The sequence below is a fragment of the Hemitrygon akajei genome, chromosome 26 (genome assembly GCF_048418815.1).
Source record: "Hemitrygon akajei chromosome 26, sHemAka1.3, whole genome shotgun sequence".
NCBI lineage: Eukaryota > Metazoa > Chordata > Chondrichthyes > Myliobatiformes > Dasyatidae > Hemitrygon > Hemitrygon akajei.
The window spans coordinates 25,030,166-25,046,387 of NC_133149.1; the positions used below are offsets into that span (position 1 = coordinate 25,030,166).

Here is a 16,222-nt window from a genome sequence, read left to right on the forward strand (position 1 = left end):
GTGCCAGTCGGCAGCATTCCCCCACGGACATCTCCATGTGCTGGTAGACCATCAAGTTTCGGGCCAACCAAAGAGTTTCACTGAGTTGATGATCTGCCAGCAGCACCGGATGTTGGTCTCCATGTGCCAGGGACAGTGTCGAGGTTCATCCCCAGCAGCTGCGTAACAGAGGACTCTCTGATCTACGAGCTGTTGCCAGGGCACTCCCTTGTTCTTTGTTTCGGAAAGTGTAAGCACTGAAGCAGTTAACTACAACAGCACTCTGAACTTCACTCTCATCATTGTAATCACTGTCACCCAGGGTTGCGATGAGTTCTGTTTTATAGATCATCTTTAAGTCAAGGTCAAGATAATTACTTTCTCTCTTGGCTTCCTGAATGCATTCAGTAACAAAACATTTATGGATTATGTTACTTCATCTCATTCAAAATCATTTATGATTGTGATTTGGTTGATTGAAGATTCCCATTGAAATGACATTCCTACTCTTACAAAACACTTTTTGACACTCTTTAGTCAAGTGACATGAAGATGAATGCCTTGATACTGCATGACTCAACCAGACTGATTCCACTAGCCATTTTCATGTGTAAAGATGGCCATGAATTGATTTAATCACTTTAAAGAGAGGAGTGAAAGCTACATGAAAAAGTCTACACTTTCTATGAAATATTATGAAGGCATTTTAAAAAGCAGACCACATATCTTTGCTTTATATAGGCAGTTCAGCAGTTGCTGGTGAACTCAAAGTTTGTGAATACTGGAAAATTAGATGTTTGTATATTATTGATTCAGATTAAAGAAAAAATAGAAGTAATTTATAATGGAACTTTCACAGCCTCTGGATTTAATAAAGTAGTTCAGAGCCAATGAAGTACTTCTGAAGTGCAATCATTGTTGCAATGTTGGAAAACACAGCAGCTAAATTGTCCTCAGCAAGGTCCTCAAAAAAAGGAAAGGATAATCTGTTTTACTGGCATTGATTGAAGCATAAACAATGGCCAAGACATTGGGGAAAAAAGCTGCTGCAGTTTGTGAATTATGCATAGGATCTGTCTAGCCCCGCAGAGAGAGGAAGGAAAGAGCTCCAAGTCTGTGAAGCTCTGTGAGTCTGCTGGGGAAGTCGGAGCACAGTGCCTGAAAATCCATGAGTCTGCTGGAGGTCTGTGTGTGTGCATGGGTGGGTGGGAGGGAGGGAGGGAAGAACAGGGCTTGTTTGGTTGTTATTGTTTTGATGCTTGGCATGTTCTGTCATGTTGTGCTCTGTATTGTTCTGCTGAACATTGTGGACATGCTATGTTGTCGCCGGAACGTGTCACAACACTTGCGGGCTGCCCCCAGGGCATTCTTAGGTTGCCCTGGTTGTTAATACAAATGCCACATTTCACTGTATGTTTCAGTATACTATACATGTGATAAATAAATCTCAATCTGAATTTAACTCTATAGTTAGACAAAAAGGCACTTTCTCCCTAACTTGTATTACACTGGTACCAGACCGGATGATGTAATGAAGGACTTGGCTGGTACATGAGTGTCCAAAGAAAAAGAACAAAGCTGAGGGTTGTGACAGTGAGTGGTGTGGAGGAGGAAATGAGACAAGGACACAGCAAAGTGCAAAGAGAAAGGAAAGAATTAGCAGCAAAACAAAGTTGCAGAAATACGATAGAATGAAAGTCATTAAACTATCAGGAGTGAATAAAAAGAGCAGGCAGAAAACCAAGCAGAAAGAATTAATAAATAGGATTTGAGAAGTTTAATATGTATTATATATTTTTAAAACTAATTAAAATATTTACAATTTATTATAATTGAATTTGGTCTTCAGTATTATAATTGAGTTTGATTGCTAATGATTGCATTAATGATGAATTCCTGATAATGAATGGATTTTTAAATTATCTTATGGGTTCTTTTACTGATTGTGAATATCAATAAGTTGTTACTAATAAATTCTAATTTGGTGGTAGGCACTCAGTGTTTTTTATTGGTTGGTTCTCAGTAAATGATGTGAATTTACATAATTAATTTGCGGAACAGGGAAACAGCTACAAAAGCAAAATATGAAGACCAGTGGAATACTGGCACTAACAATAACACCACAAGATTCATTTATTTGTTAAATTGGTGAGGCCTCAATACAAGCTTTTCAATGGAATGCCTGTCTTTAATATATTAGTTTATGAATTTTATTCCTGGAGGAATTTAATCTCATGGCTAGTAACAAATATTTCCATTCTGTATTCTATCTAAGGTCTGGGTGTGCTTGATGCTGCCACTGAGGGCTAAACAACTTGTGGACATGTGTGTTTGTGTGCTAGTAATGGTGTCTGGCATAAAACAGTCTGTTGGAGAGCAATGATCCCTGCTTTCAATATGCTTCTGTGAGTACTAAGGGATTCTGACGGCTATTCATACCATCCACATCCCTTCCTAAAATACTCCCAATTCTCCGCAAGGCGAAGCAATGTTCTCTCCCATGCCAACATCCCTACTGTTGAGACTCTCATGCAAAGAATTACTAGGTGAACTTCGCAAATGGTTCATGGATGTGCTCAAAGCCTCCATTAAGAAATGCAATGCCTCCACTTTCTCCTGGGAATCTCTGGCCCCTGATCGCCCAGAGCAGAGGAGGAGCTAGTGCGGAGGATCTTGAGATTGTGTATCAGGAGCTCACAGAAGCAGCAGAAAGAATAAGCCACACACTTGCCCACCCTAACAGGCAAAACCTGCACCATTGAAAAAGGGTCTTCTGTCCTCGTGTGATATCAGAACCCATCATCCCAGTGTGGAAGTAGGCCATCCTTCATCCTGAGTAACTGCCTTGGAAGATGAGAAAGAAAAATAAGTGAATACAGTGAAAGTATTAGTGCATCAGAAAGCTGGCTTTAATTCATCAAGTTCCACAATGTACTGGTGTGTGGTAGATTATTTGTGAACAACCTATTCAGATGAGGCAAGCTGCTTATCTTAATATGTTAATTATTTAGTTGAAGCATTATTTAGGATGGTGGGGTGGAGGTACATCTCTACCAAAGGAGATGTAAGGGGCTCCTCCCTCTGCTAGCCTGTAGATCAGCCTTGGGCAAGAGTGTGTACCTGCTTAGCCCCATCCTTGATCAGGGTCACATGAAGCCATGGGAGCAGATGGTGGATGATCTTATGAGCAGCTGATGCATATCATAAGCCTTGGTTATGCAACCACTGACACCAGGCAGAAAATCGCTGAAGAGTATTGATAATGGCTGGGATCACCCATCTTGTAAAGACACTGTCCAGAATAAGGCAATGGGAAACCACTTCTTTAGAAAAATTTGCCAAAAACAATCATGGTCATGGAAAGACCGTGATTGTCCATATCATATGACATGGCATATAAGGAACGAGCAAAAGCATTATTGGTGTGAGCATTTTTTAAGTTTAACTATGAAATTCCTAGACTTCTTGAAATTTACCAATAAATCACAGTGAGAACACAGCTATTTGAAGCATCCACTCTGACTCCATCTCTCTAGCAGTGCAATCATTTGAGTCAAGTATGATGTTCTCCTAAGGGTTTGTGGATTCCTTTAATGGAGAATGCCTGTGCATGAATTTGTTGAATGTGTGGAGCCTGATGCACGGGCAGGCACCTTAACAGATTGGGTTCAGGGCCCAGAGGCATGGAGTGCATGATGTCTAATGACCCTTCACTGCTGCAGCTTTTCTCCACCTTCTCTGCTGTTGTGATGTGCCATCATCTTCTGCTAGCTTCACTGTTGAGATCTTGTTTGGATCATTCTTTGTCTGGAACCTCCTGCTTGAGCTTACCACCATTGGTGACGTTACCAGAAGCTAAGCGCCTGATTCCTGAACTCCAAACAGCATCACTGTTGGGATCTCAGAAACTCACAAGCCCCTCCACCACGATAAGGTGACGCTCCTCGGAGAAGTTATCTTTCTACATCCTACCCTCTCTCCCTCTGTACCTATGTCCTCACCATCTTCCTCTACATTTGACAAGGAAATTGGAAAAAAGCAGTGAAAACTCATAGTTCCTGTTTTGCTGACAAATTTGAAAGTTTTTTTTTAACCTAATGTCATACCCAGATAAGAAGATAATGTGGAAATTGACCAGCCAATATTACCCCACCAGTGTCTGACATTAAGTCATTAGATTCCACGCTGAGAAGTGATTGTGTGACTTTCAGCTCTGCAATTTAGTTGCAGAAGGCTATCGCATCTGCCTTCATCTCTGAATTTTCATTCGTCAATTCCAAGAATGAAATTGACACTTAAACTACAAGAAATGCTTGTGACATATGTCTTTTTATAGAGACAGCAAGAACTCTGACACTTAGGACATCTTATAATAAGAGACTGTTTGGCCCGTTGGGTTCATGCTGGCTCTCTTGGGAGCAACCCTATCAGTCCCACTCTCACTCACCTTATTTCCTGACACCCCTCCAACTTATTCTCTCTTGTCAGCTCCGCTTTGATTCTCTTTGCTATTAATCTATATTAAGGATAATTTACCATCCCAGCTGTGTTTGTTTTATGGAGTATTTTGAAGCTTTGGTGTCACATGCAAATCTCTTGGGGAACTAGGCCGGTCTGTCACCATGAGTCCTGGGTCTCCACCCACCTCTCGCACAAAGGAGCTGAAAGAGAGGAACTGCAGAGGGAGAAGAATGAAGGGAGTAAGAGAGAGAGAGTGAGAGAGTAAAGGAGGATGAGATACAGGGTGCCCTGGCAAGGAAGATAGTGGATGTATGAGTGATAATTTTTCAAAACTCCTTAGATTCTGGATTAGTTCCTGAAGATTGGAGGGTGGCTAATGTAACCCCACTTTTTAAAAAAGGAGGGAGAGAAAAACGGGGGAATTATAGACCGGTTAGTCTGACATCGGTGGTGGGGAAAATGCTAGAGTTGGTTATCAAAGATGTGAAAACAGCACATTTGGAAAGAGGTGAAATCATCGGACAAAGTCAGCATGGATTTGTGAAAGGAAAATCATGTCTGACGAATCTTATAGAATTTTTTGAAGATGTAACTAGTAGAGTGGATAGGGGAGAGCCAGTGGATGTGGCATATTTAGATTTTCAAAAGGCTTTTGACAAGGTCCCACACAGGAGATTAGTGTGCAAACTTAAAGCACACGGTATTGGGGGTATGGTATTGATGTGGACAGAGAATTGGTTGGCAGACAGGAAGCAAAGAGTGGGAGTAAACGGGACCTTTTCAGAATGGCAGGCAGTGACTAGTGGGGTACCGCAAGGCTCAGTGCTGGGACCCCAGTTGCTTACAATATATATTAATGATTTAGATGAGGGAATTAAATGCAGCATATCCAAGTTTGCGGATGACATGGAGCTGGGCGGCAGTGTTAGCTGTGAGGAGGATGCTAAGAGGATGCAGGGTGACTTGGATAGGTTAGGTGAGTGGGCAAATTCATGACAGATGCAATTTAATGTGGATAAATGTGAGGTTATCCACTTTGGTTGCAAGAACAGGAAAACAGATTATTATCTGAACGGTGGCCGATTAGAAAAAGGGGAGGTGCAATGAGACCTGGGTGTCATTGTACACCAGTCATTGAAGGTGGGCATGCAGGTACAGCAGGCGGTGAAAAAGGCAAATGGTATGTTGGCATTCATAGCAAAAGGATTTGAGTACAGGAGCAGGGAGGTACTGCCGCAGTTGTACAAGGCCTTGGTGAGACCACACCTGGAGTATTGTGTGCAGTTTTGGTCCCCTAATCTGAGGAAAGACATTCTTGCCATAGAGCGAGTACAGAGAGGGTTCACCAGATTGATTCCTGGGATGGCAGGACTTTCATATGAAGAAAGACTGGATCGACTAGGCTTATACTCACTGGAATTTAGAAGATTGAGGGGGGATCATATTGAAACGTATAAAATTCTAAAGGGATTGGACAGGCTAGATGCAGGAAGATTGTTTCCAATGTTGGGGAAGTCCAGAACGAGGGGTCACAGTTTAAGGATAAAGGGAAAGCCTTTTAGGACCGAGATGAGGAAAAACTTCTTCACACAGAGAGTGGTGAATCTGTGGAATTTTCTGCCACAGGAAACAGTTGAGGCCGGTTCATTGGCTATATCGAAGAGGAAGTTAGATATGGCGCTTGTAGCTAAAGGGATCAGGGGGTATGGAGAGAAAGCAGGTACAGGGTTCTGAGTTGGATGATCAGCTATGATCATACTGAATGGCGGTGCAGGTTCGAAGGGCCGAATGGCCTACTCCTGCACCTATTTTCTATGTTTCTAAGATCTTCCATGCTTGTAAACTGGATTTAATGCCCTTGATTTGCTGTGTACTTTCTGGCCATTGACTCGAGGTTCTTCCACTTCTCTTTTTTCACTCTTTTTGTTCCCTACTCTATGTCCACTCTCCCTGACCTCTGATCTCTCTCCCTTCCCTGTGTACACTGCTACTCACCCTTCTCTCAGCCTCCTGTCCATCCCCTTCTCTCCCACTCTGATGTCATCTCTCTGCCCGCTTCCTATCCCCTTCACATTCTCCGTACCCACTTCCTCATCCTATTCTCCAACATTTGACTTCCCTCTGTCCTTTCTTCCCTTTCTCCCCAATCTCCCTTTCCATACACCAGCTGGCCCTCCCCTGTAACCCCACTTCCTCCCTCTCCCTCAGCAGTTGCACCCCTCCTCTTCCCCTCAGCTCCATACCTTTCTGCTCTCCTCATCTTCCTCCTTTCCCTCCCATCTACCATTTCCTCTCTGGCTCTCCTTCCTTTTCAAATTTATACCATTCTTTTTACACTATTTATAAATATTAATTTTCCACTATTCCTTTACAATACAATTAAAACCACAATTATCTCACAAGTTTTAATGATATTTTTACTTACTTAAAAGCCCTGGTTATAATATTTTGATGTTAACATTGATAATGTTATGTCAAATAATGTTATTATGCTTATGAATGCAATAAATGATTAATTCCTTCATCAATAAACTAGTCTAAATTTTGTATAATTTCTAATGCAGTATATCAACAAATTTTGATGTTACATTTTAAAATTTGCTTTTGAATCATAGCTTCTTGAGTCATGGTAACATATCCTTAGGTTTTTAAAGCTCTTGTTTGTGTTGGATTCTGAAATGTCGAGTGAGAAGTCACACAATCATTCCCTGGCATGGGAACCTAGCAACTGAAAACCAGCCACTGGTAGGGTGACAGTGGCTGCTCAGTTTCTATATTATCTCCTGACTTGGCCATGAAATTCAGTGAAAAAGATCTGTTCACACAGAAGCAGTGAGGGACAGGTGGAAAAACAGATGGTATGATAATCACACACTCTGCCTTAACAGATATTTGCTCCTGTTAGATCCACCTCTTTGTTGAAGAGGAATGTGAAGGTGTTTCTGAAATTTGCACACATTGAACAAAGCAACAACCTGCATGATGTTTATAAACACAGGTAGTAATTGAAAGACATACAGCAAAGAAGTAGAAGCAGGAGTAGATCGTCTGTTTGCATCACAAACTGGCATAGAAACTTCGATGCCCTTGAACTCAAGAGCATAAGGAGAGTGATGGACTCAGCCATTTCCATCATAGGTACAGTTCACTTATCCATCAAGGACATCTACAAGAGGTTGTGACTCAGGAAGGCAACATCCATTATTGGGAAACTTTGCCATCTGGGCCAACTCCTCCTCCTGATGCTACCATCAGCAGCAAGTACAGTGCCTGAAACCCACACCTCTAGGTCCAACACAGCTTCCTCCTAATTGCTATATAGTTCTTGAACTTATCTGAAGAACCCTAACACCACCTCAGATTATATTTCTTTCTCTCTCTCAACTTGACTGAATGTTTTCATGTTCATTTTGTTTATTTTGCTATGTAATTTATGTTAATACAATATTCTGACAACTAGTGTCCATCATATTTGCAGAACCTTGTGCTGCTACTATGAAGTGTCAATTTTTATGGCACTCTGTTTTTGCCAGTAAATTTGAACTTGAATTTGCTTGCTTTGATGTTTGTTGAGATCATTGCTGAGATAAAGACTACCAAGGTGCAATTCTCTATGTCTAGTGACTTTCCTTATCAGCTACACTAGAATCTCTGTAACAAAATATGTCAGTGAATGTAAACTTCACAGCAATAACATCAAAGAAACCTTACCACCTGTATAATAATACTTACTATATGATCTTGAGATGTGTCTACTGAAGTAGTGTAGTGGGTAGTGCTTGTAGTTCTCACTTTCAGCTTCCACTGCTGGCTAGCAGTCTTGTGAAAAGGGGAGCTGACCTTATAAATCTCTCCCTGCCAGCAGCAAGCCTCATGTAGTTCCTCCTCACCGGCAATACACAGAAACTTTCGGACTCAGGCTGAATGACAGGATGGGGAGGAGGCCTGACCTTTGCACACATAGCACGCAGGCCCACCGGTGTGTGGACACGCCCTGGTGCTCATGAACCAGATCCCTAGCTATAGGTAAATAACTCCACTGCCTTGTGGACAGCCTCGGGAGAGACAAGGGCTATGGGAGTAAACCCAGACAGCAAATCTGGAGCGGAGCCCCTAAGGCAGCTGGACATCATTGAACATCTTTCCGGCAGCTCCTGCAACAAGCTAGTGTCAAACGTATTGCTTCATAAGCTTTCCTTTGGAATACACTGATGAAGCCGAGAGGGAGTTGTTGATGCCTGGGCATCTCGGATCTCGATACCTTCCACCCAGGCTTGTGATGATGACCATCATCACCCGTTGTCCTTCGAGACAGACGGATGCCAGCTATGCTCTTGTGTTATTCTTAGTGGAAGCCTTTCAACTTGGTTTGCTGGCTGTACGTCTACACAATACTCTGATGTGGCTGTGTCCAGATTGATGGAATGCTACTCCCTTTCTTTGGGACATATTGAAGGAGACCACTAATAGCTTCAATGGATTTGGAATGGCTGGTTGCTCAGGGCAGTTTCTAGAGATGAGCATCTTGAAAAGGGACATTTCCAAACTTCAGGACACCATTAAAACTCTCCTGTGAACAGTTATATCTATTGCTGTGGGATGTTGCCTTCAGACTCATTCCAACACAAGCACCGGAGTTGTCAACTCCCTGATGATCACATTGTGCTCCCAGTCATTAGCTCTCAGCTCTTGCAGAGCAGCAATCTATCCCCTGGTGTCATTTTGTTTCTCTTGCATAAGAGTGGTCTGTTCCTTGTTGATAGCAACCACTTTTGTGATTTTTCAGGGTACGCTGTGATACAGCTATTAGAGCTGCTGCCTTGCAGGGTCAAAAACTCAAGTTGAACCCTGACCTCAAGTAGTGTCTGTATGGGGTTTATATGTTCTCCCTGCGACTGCATGTCAGATTCAGATTCAGATTCAGTTTATTGTCATTTAGAAACCACAAATGCAATGCAATTAAAAAATGAGACAACGTTCCTCCAGAATGATATCACAAAAGCATATGACAAAACAGACTACACCAGAAAATCCACATAACATTTGGCAATCCCCAATCCAGAGTCTGGAGAGGCTGCTGCGTATTAATATCGCGCTACCATCTTAGCGCATTCCCCGGAAAGGAGCTCCAAACCACCGGACAAACAAGACCAAAAACTAAAGCTATAAGACCTGCACAAAACCACATAGTTACAACATAGAGTTACAACAGTGCAAACAATAGCATAATTGATTAAAAAAAATAGACCATGGGCACAGTAAAAATAGTCCAAAGATATTAAAAGACTATAAGTTCAAAAGAAACCACCACACAGTTTCCACAAGTCCCCAGGGTCCCGACAGACTCGCCATCCCACGCCGGCGGCAGAAGGGAATACCCCCGCTATGGAGTTCCACGGTGTTTCACCCATATGCTTTGCTTTCCTTCCACATCCCAAAGATATGCTGGTTAGTGGGTTAAATGGCTACTGTAAATCTCTCCTGGAGTTGTAGGTAAGTGGCAGAATCTGCAAATTTGGATGAGAGAGTAGGAAGAAATTTTTGAAAAAGAGATTAACGTAGCTGTACTGTAAATGCATGTATGATGGTCAGTGTGAACTATTATCTGTACTGTATCTCTCTATAGCTCCATACATATGACAGTCAAGGCACTGAGGTTAGCACATTTAGTTAGGACATGGAATACCTTCTTCACCATGCCAGATATAATGGGACATATCACTGGGAATCTCTAAGAACAGAAGATCTGCAGATGCTGGAAATCCAAGCAACATGCACAAAATGCTTGACGAACTCAGCAGGCCAGGCAGCAACATTTTGGGCCGATATGTTAACTGTCCTCTTCTCCACTGACGTTACCTGACTTGCTGAGTTCCTTCAGCAATTTCTGTGTGTTACTAGGGATTGCTGTAGCTTCTTGCTAGCATATTCTCCTCTTTTTGCTCTGTGTGCTTCCTGGTATCTCTAGTGTAGAAGTCTTGCTACTGTGACAGGGGTACTCAGGTCAGTGCAATGCACACAAAATGCTGGAGGAACTCAGCAAGTCAGGCAGCATCTATGGAAAAGAATAAACAGTAGGAGAAATGGAAGAAGGAGGATCACCAAGGGGAAGTGATAACCAGGTGAAGAGAAGAGCTAGAAGGCCAGGGTAGAAATAGAAGAAGAGGGAAGGTGGAGGGGTGGAATATACTGGAAAGAAAAATACAGTAGATGTTCATGCCATCAGCTTGGAGGCTTCCTAGATGGAATATGAGGCATTGCACCTCCAACGTGAGATTGGCCTCATCATGATAAAAGATCATGATGGGAATGGGGATAGGAGTTAAAATGGTTGGCCACCAGGAAATTCCGCTTTTGGCAGATAGAGAGGAGGTGCAAAACAAAGTGGTCCCCCAATTTATATCAGGTCTTATCTATATAGAAGAGAGAGCACCGGATACAATAGATGATCCCAACAGATTTGCAGGTGAAGTGTTGCTTCACATGGAAGGACTGTTTGGGGGCCTGAATGGAAGTAAGAGATGAGGTAAATGGGCAGGTGTAGCATTTGCGCTGCTATCCAAATGCTATGTTGGAGCCAGAATCTGTGGCAACACTTGTGGGCTGCCATCAGTACATCCTTGGGTTTGCTGGTTGTTAACACAATGCACTGCATCTTTTGATGTATAGCACTGTGCAAAAGTCTTAGGTATATATATATACACACACACACATAATTAGGGTGCCTAAGACTTCTGCACTGTATTGTCATAATTTTATGTATTGCACTGTACTGCTGACACAAAAAAAACTAATTTCATGACATCTGTGAGTGATGATAAACCTGATTCTGATATGGGCATCTATTGTGGACTGAGAGTGGGAAGGGGGCAAGGAGAGGGGAATCATGGTTGGGAAAAGAGGAAGGGAGAGGGGAGCGAGCAGGAAGCACCTGCGAGACATTCTGTAACGACCAATTGTTTGGAATCAAATGACCTTGCCTGGTGACTCAGTACTGGGTGACCCATGCCACCCCCCCCACCTCCCTGGCACTCCTTCTGTGCCATCTGTCTAGCACCCCTCCTGTGGCATTCCACCCTCAATATTTCCAACATCCTTTGCTCCTGCCAGATTTACAAATTTGCTCTCCGCTCCACATTGATAAATACAGTACTGTGCAAAAGTCTTAGGCACCCGAGCTACATATATGTGCCTAAGACTTTTGCACAGTACTGTACATATGATAAATAAATCTGAAAGTGTGTGCATGCCATCCCCTGCACACCTATTTCAAAATATTCTCCTCCATACATGATTTAGTGGAGAGATTTTAAAAAAATCTTATTTAGCGATGCAGTACGGCAACAAGCCCTTCTGGCCATCGAGCTTGTACAGTCCAATGATATCCATGTGACCAATTAATCTACTAACCCATATGTCTTTAGAAGGTGGGAGGAAACCAGAGCCCCCTGGGAAAACCCGTGCAGTCACATGGAGAATGTCCAAACTCCTTACAGACATTGGTGGAATGGAACCATGCCTCTCCTGATACAGGAGCCCTGATGACAAATTGCACAAGAATTGGTCGGTTGCTTCATAGCCTTGAGCCTCTAACTCATTGTGAGCTACACATGAGCACGATAAAGGCAGCGTACATACCCAAACAACACATAAGCCTTTGTTTTGTGATCACAGTACATTAGTTTATCCAACCTGCAGTGAAATGAACAGCTGTTTGCAAATGTTCAATAAAGGTTCTATTTAAGAATGATTTAATTTCTAGTCAATGATAGCTACATGGGTGCAAATACATATAACTGACTAACAGCTGTAAACACACTTCAGCAGTTACTAATCTTGCTCCTCCAATTGCTTCTCTGTGGGTTCAACAGGGACTAAAGCAGGGTGCTCAGATCCATCAACTGTTACCAATGTATTCGAGGGCTCTGTCCTCTTCTGAACCCACAAGTCCCTCCATAGACTTCTCCAATGCCAGTCTTAATCATGAATCAGCATTTGAGGTGCTGAGTGAAAGTGAGAGGAGGAGTTGCTCTGGGGTGTGCAGTGGAATGGCTCATTTTGTCCCCACTTCTGTAGTTACCGGTACTTTCACTTCCAGCATAAACACAAGACATTCTGCAAATGCTGAATGCCAGAGTAACACACATAAAATGCTGGAGAATCTCAGGTCAGGCAGAATGTATGGAGAGGAATAAACAGGCAACAGTTTGGGCTGAGACTATCTCAAGACTGAGATGCTGCCTTCTCAGTTCCTCGAGCATTTTGTGTGTGTCACTCCCACTACCATCACTTCCCTTCACAGGATGGGCTTGAGGATATATTATTGAAGGTCAGTTGGGCAATGGCCAGGATGGACTCAAGTTTCCTTCTTCCTTTTCAATGAGGAACTCATAGAGCACTAATCCCCAGAGAAGATTGACATGCACTCAATCAATTGCTTAATACACCTTACAACTGGCCATACTTTCCATGGGTGAAGACTTGCAACATCGTGCAACTTCTGCTTGTGGGGGCCTTCATTTGTCCCTCTGTAAGCTGCACAATTCAGCTCGCATGCCTGTTGATAACTCATTATTCTCTCCTGATTCTCCTGTTTCCCAAGAGATCCAAAAGTGCCTGTTGCTGTGCATAACAATGCTTTTTGTTAACCATTGAACACTAATTCCCCACTGCTGTATACAGTATTAGTTCTTTCTCACTCATGTGGAAACCTATTTGCCATCTTGTCAGTGCCACCAAGATCTGGGTATCAGGTCAGTGGATGGTTTGGATGACTTACCCTCAGAGTAAAAACCTCTTTTGAGAACTTGCTGTCATCCCCTTGAACCACCTCTGGCAACATAAACATGAAAGATTAAAGTGAAAGGATGCTTCCATGCCAAGATAAAAACCAATAAAACCTACCCTGTATTTTTTCTTTCCATGAGTAGCTCTATGGGTGGTAATATCTAATTCTGTCAACATATATCACTGAAGCACTTATCTCCTTACGTCCTTCTTAAGCCATTAAGGCTTATGCCAGTTCCTCTGCCTATGTGGGATATCTGGAAGGCCAAAATTCATTGCTTTGTTTTGCAGTATGGAGGAAAGAAAGGACCAAAGAGATAACATGGACAGATGGAAATCATCTGTTGAATGTGACTGTATTTCATGAAGTAGCATTGTCAGTCCTTGGTCCTTTAGAATCTGGGCCATCTGCAGTGGCTGGATTGGGTAGCTACAAGTAGAAATGTTACACCCACCAAGGTTTTCTCTAGCTGTATGGATGTGGCAAACTCAAAGCATCCCTATGTCGATAAAAGCTCTACATTTCCACAGAAAAAACATGTCATCTCCCATTTATAATATATATCCTGTGATAACATTTTAAAACCCTATTAATCTTTGAATATTTTGCTATAGTTAACAATTTTCTCTAACTGTGAAGGCTTAAAGAATGTCAATTAAAAATGCTCAAACTAAAATCACTCAAACAATTTGTGTATGCTTTCTACATGTATCAAATTAACAAAAAAAACTTTGATCAGAGTCCCTAAAATCAGTCTTGGCACCATAATCCCAAGGGTTAAACATTTTGCAGGCTGTTAAATTTGCAAAAGGTCACATTCTGTAAATTGCATGAATACATGTCTGGACTTTGTAATTTAGTATTTCAATCATGGAAATTAGATTTTAGACATTAATTGAAGTACTGTCGCTGCTTGTCGCATCACGTTTAATTTGCACTCTACCAATTTCACTAAGTAACTCTGCTAGTCTTTGGCTGTTAACAACAATCATTCACATTATTCTCAGCCCTTTCATTTGCCCAAATTTTCACTTCTTGTTTATCCAGCTTGCTGACTGTTACTGGGCAGAAGCCTGCTTGTATCTCAAGCAAGCAACCAATCTGAACATAATTTCTGATTAGAGATCCCCTGTGATATTTAAGCAGAAAAGGTTTAAATATTTGAAGATATAAGTAACTAGATGGATAGAAATATCATTCAGAAGTATGTGATTGTTTAGGTGAGGAGCCAGGTGGGAGGGGATGTCAGGTGAGAGGACTTTTAACACCAACAATCACAGGCTGAATGATATTTTATTCTGTGCTATATATCCTCTGTAGAATCACTGAATCATAGAAAAGTACAGCACAGAAACAGGCCCTTCAGTCCATTTAGTCAATGCTAAACAATTTAAGCTACCTACTCCCATCAACCTGCACCAGGATCTTAGCCCTCCATATCCCTACCATCCATGTACTTATCCAAACTTCTCTCAAACCTTGAAATTAAGCTTGTATGCACCACTTGTGCTGGCAGCTCATTCCACACTCTCATGACCCTCTGAGTGAAGAAGTTTCCCCTCATGTACCCATTAAACTTTCCACCTTTCACCCTTAACCCATGACCTATGGTTGCAATCCCACCCAAACTCAGTGGAAAAAGCTTGTTTACATTTACCCTATCTATATCCCTCATAATTTTCTACCTCTATCAAATCTCTCCTCAAACATCTAAATTCTGGAATAAAGTCTAACCTATTCAATCTTTCCTTATAACCCAGATCTACCAGACCCAGCAAAATCCTTGTAAATTTTCTTTGTACTCGTTCAACCTTATTTACATCTTTCCTGTAGGTAGGTGACCAAAGCAGCACACAATACTCTAAACTAGATTTCACCAATGGCTTATACAACTTCAACATAACATTCCATCTCCTGTACTCAATGTGTCAAAAGCTTTCTTTATGACCCTCTCTACCTCTGAAGCCTCTTTCAACAAATGATGTACCTGTGTTCCCAGATCCCTTTGTTCTACCTCACTCCTCAGTGCCCTACCATTTACTGTGTAAGACCTATCCTGGTTGGTCCTAACAAAGTGCAACACCTCACACTTGTCTGCATTAAATTACATCTGTAATACAGAAGGAAGGCTGAACTCTCTCGCCATCAATGTCAGGAACAATTACTTTCTGCAGCAATCAGATTCTTGAACTGACACACAAAACACTAACTACCTCTGCAATGAATCACTGCAGACCACTTCTAGCACCACCAAGGACTTGTCTCTGATTGCATCATTTTTGCACGTTTATGTTGTTTTGCAATCTTTTTTCAGTGTTTTGTATAACTTATGTATAACTATTTTTGTGCGTGTTGCCTGAACGTACATGTTGGTGATGCTGCTGATAGGAGATTTTCATTGCACCTGTACCTCGCCGTACTTGTGGACGTAACAACAAACTCAACTTGTATTCATTTGTCTCGAGCAAAGAGAAGTTGTCCTGAGTATGTCAACCTGTTGAAAATGTACACTTGACCCAGGTTCTCATATTGTTTTCTCATTCAGCCCCACTCGTCAATTCTAGCTCTCAGGAAATCCCATCAGTTCTGATTGCCAGACCACCTGTGGAAAGAAAACTGTTAACATTTCATTTCTAGGACCTTTGCAGTATCTGCAGTGTTTTTTTTTCCAGTCCCATTCCCTCATTTACTTCCCTCTCACCTATTCTCTCCACACTTGGCCATCATCTCCATTCTGAGCCTCCTTCCACCTATGCACATTAGGGATGGAGGATAATTTATAATTCTCACACCAAATAGCATGGGGAATTCAAAGGAAATGCACAAGAGAAAGTGCAAATCCACATGAACAGTAACAGTGGTTAGATTTAAGGTACAGATTCACACAACATTTAAGAAGCATCTGGATGAACATTTGCGATGTTATGGTCTAATAGTCAATGGACCAAGTAAATAAGGTTAGTTTAGAAAGGTACTTGATGGCTGGCATAAGGT

General features: G+C 42.0%; 1 long non-coding RNA gene across 1 annotated transcript in view; it reads left to right on the forward strand.

The window, feature by feature from the left end:
• Nucleotides 1-1,056: 1,056 nt before the first annotated feature.
• Nucleotides 1,057-16,222, forward strand: part of LOC140716680 (uncharacterized) — a 61,903-nt gene continuing 46,737 nt past the window's right edge. Inside the window, exon 1 of the long non-coding RNA XR_012096345.1 lies at nt 1,057-1,162. This is a non-coding gene — a long non-coding RNA (uncharacterized lncRNA). The remainder of the gene's footprint in view (nt 1,163-16,222) is intronic.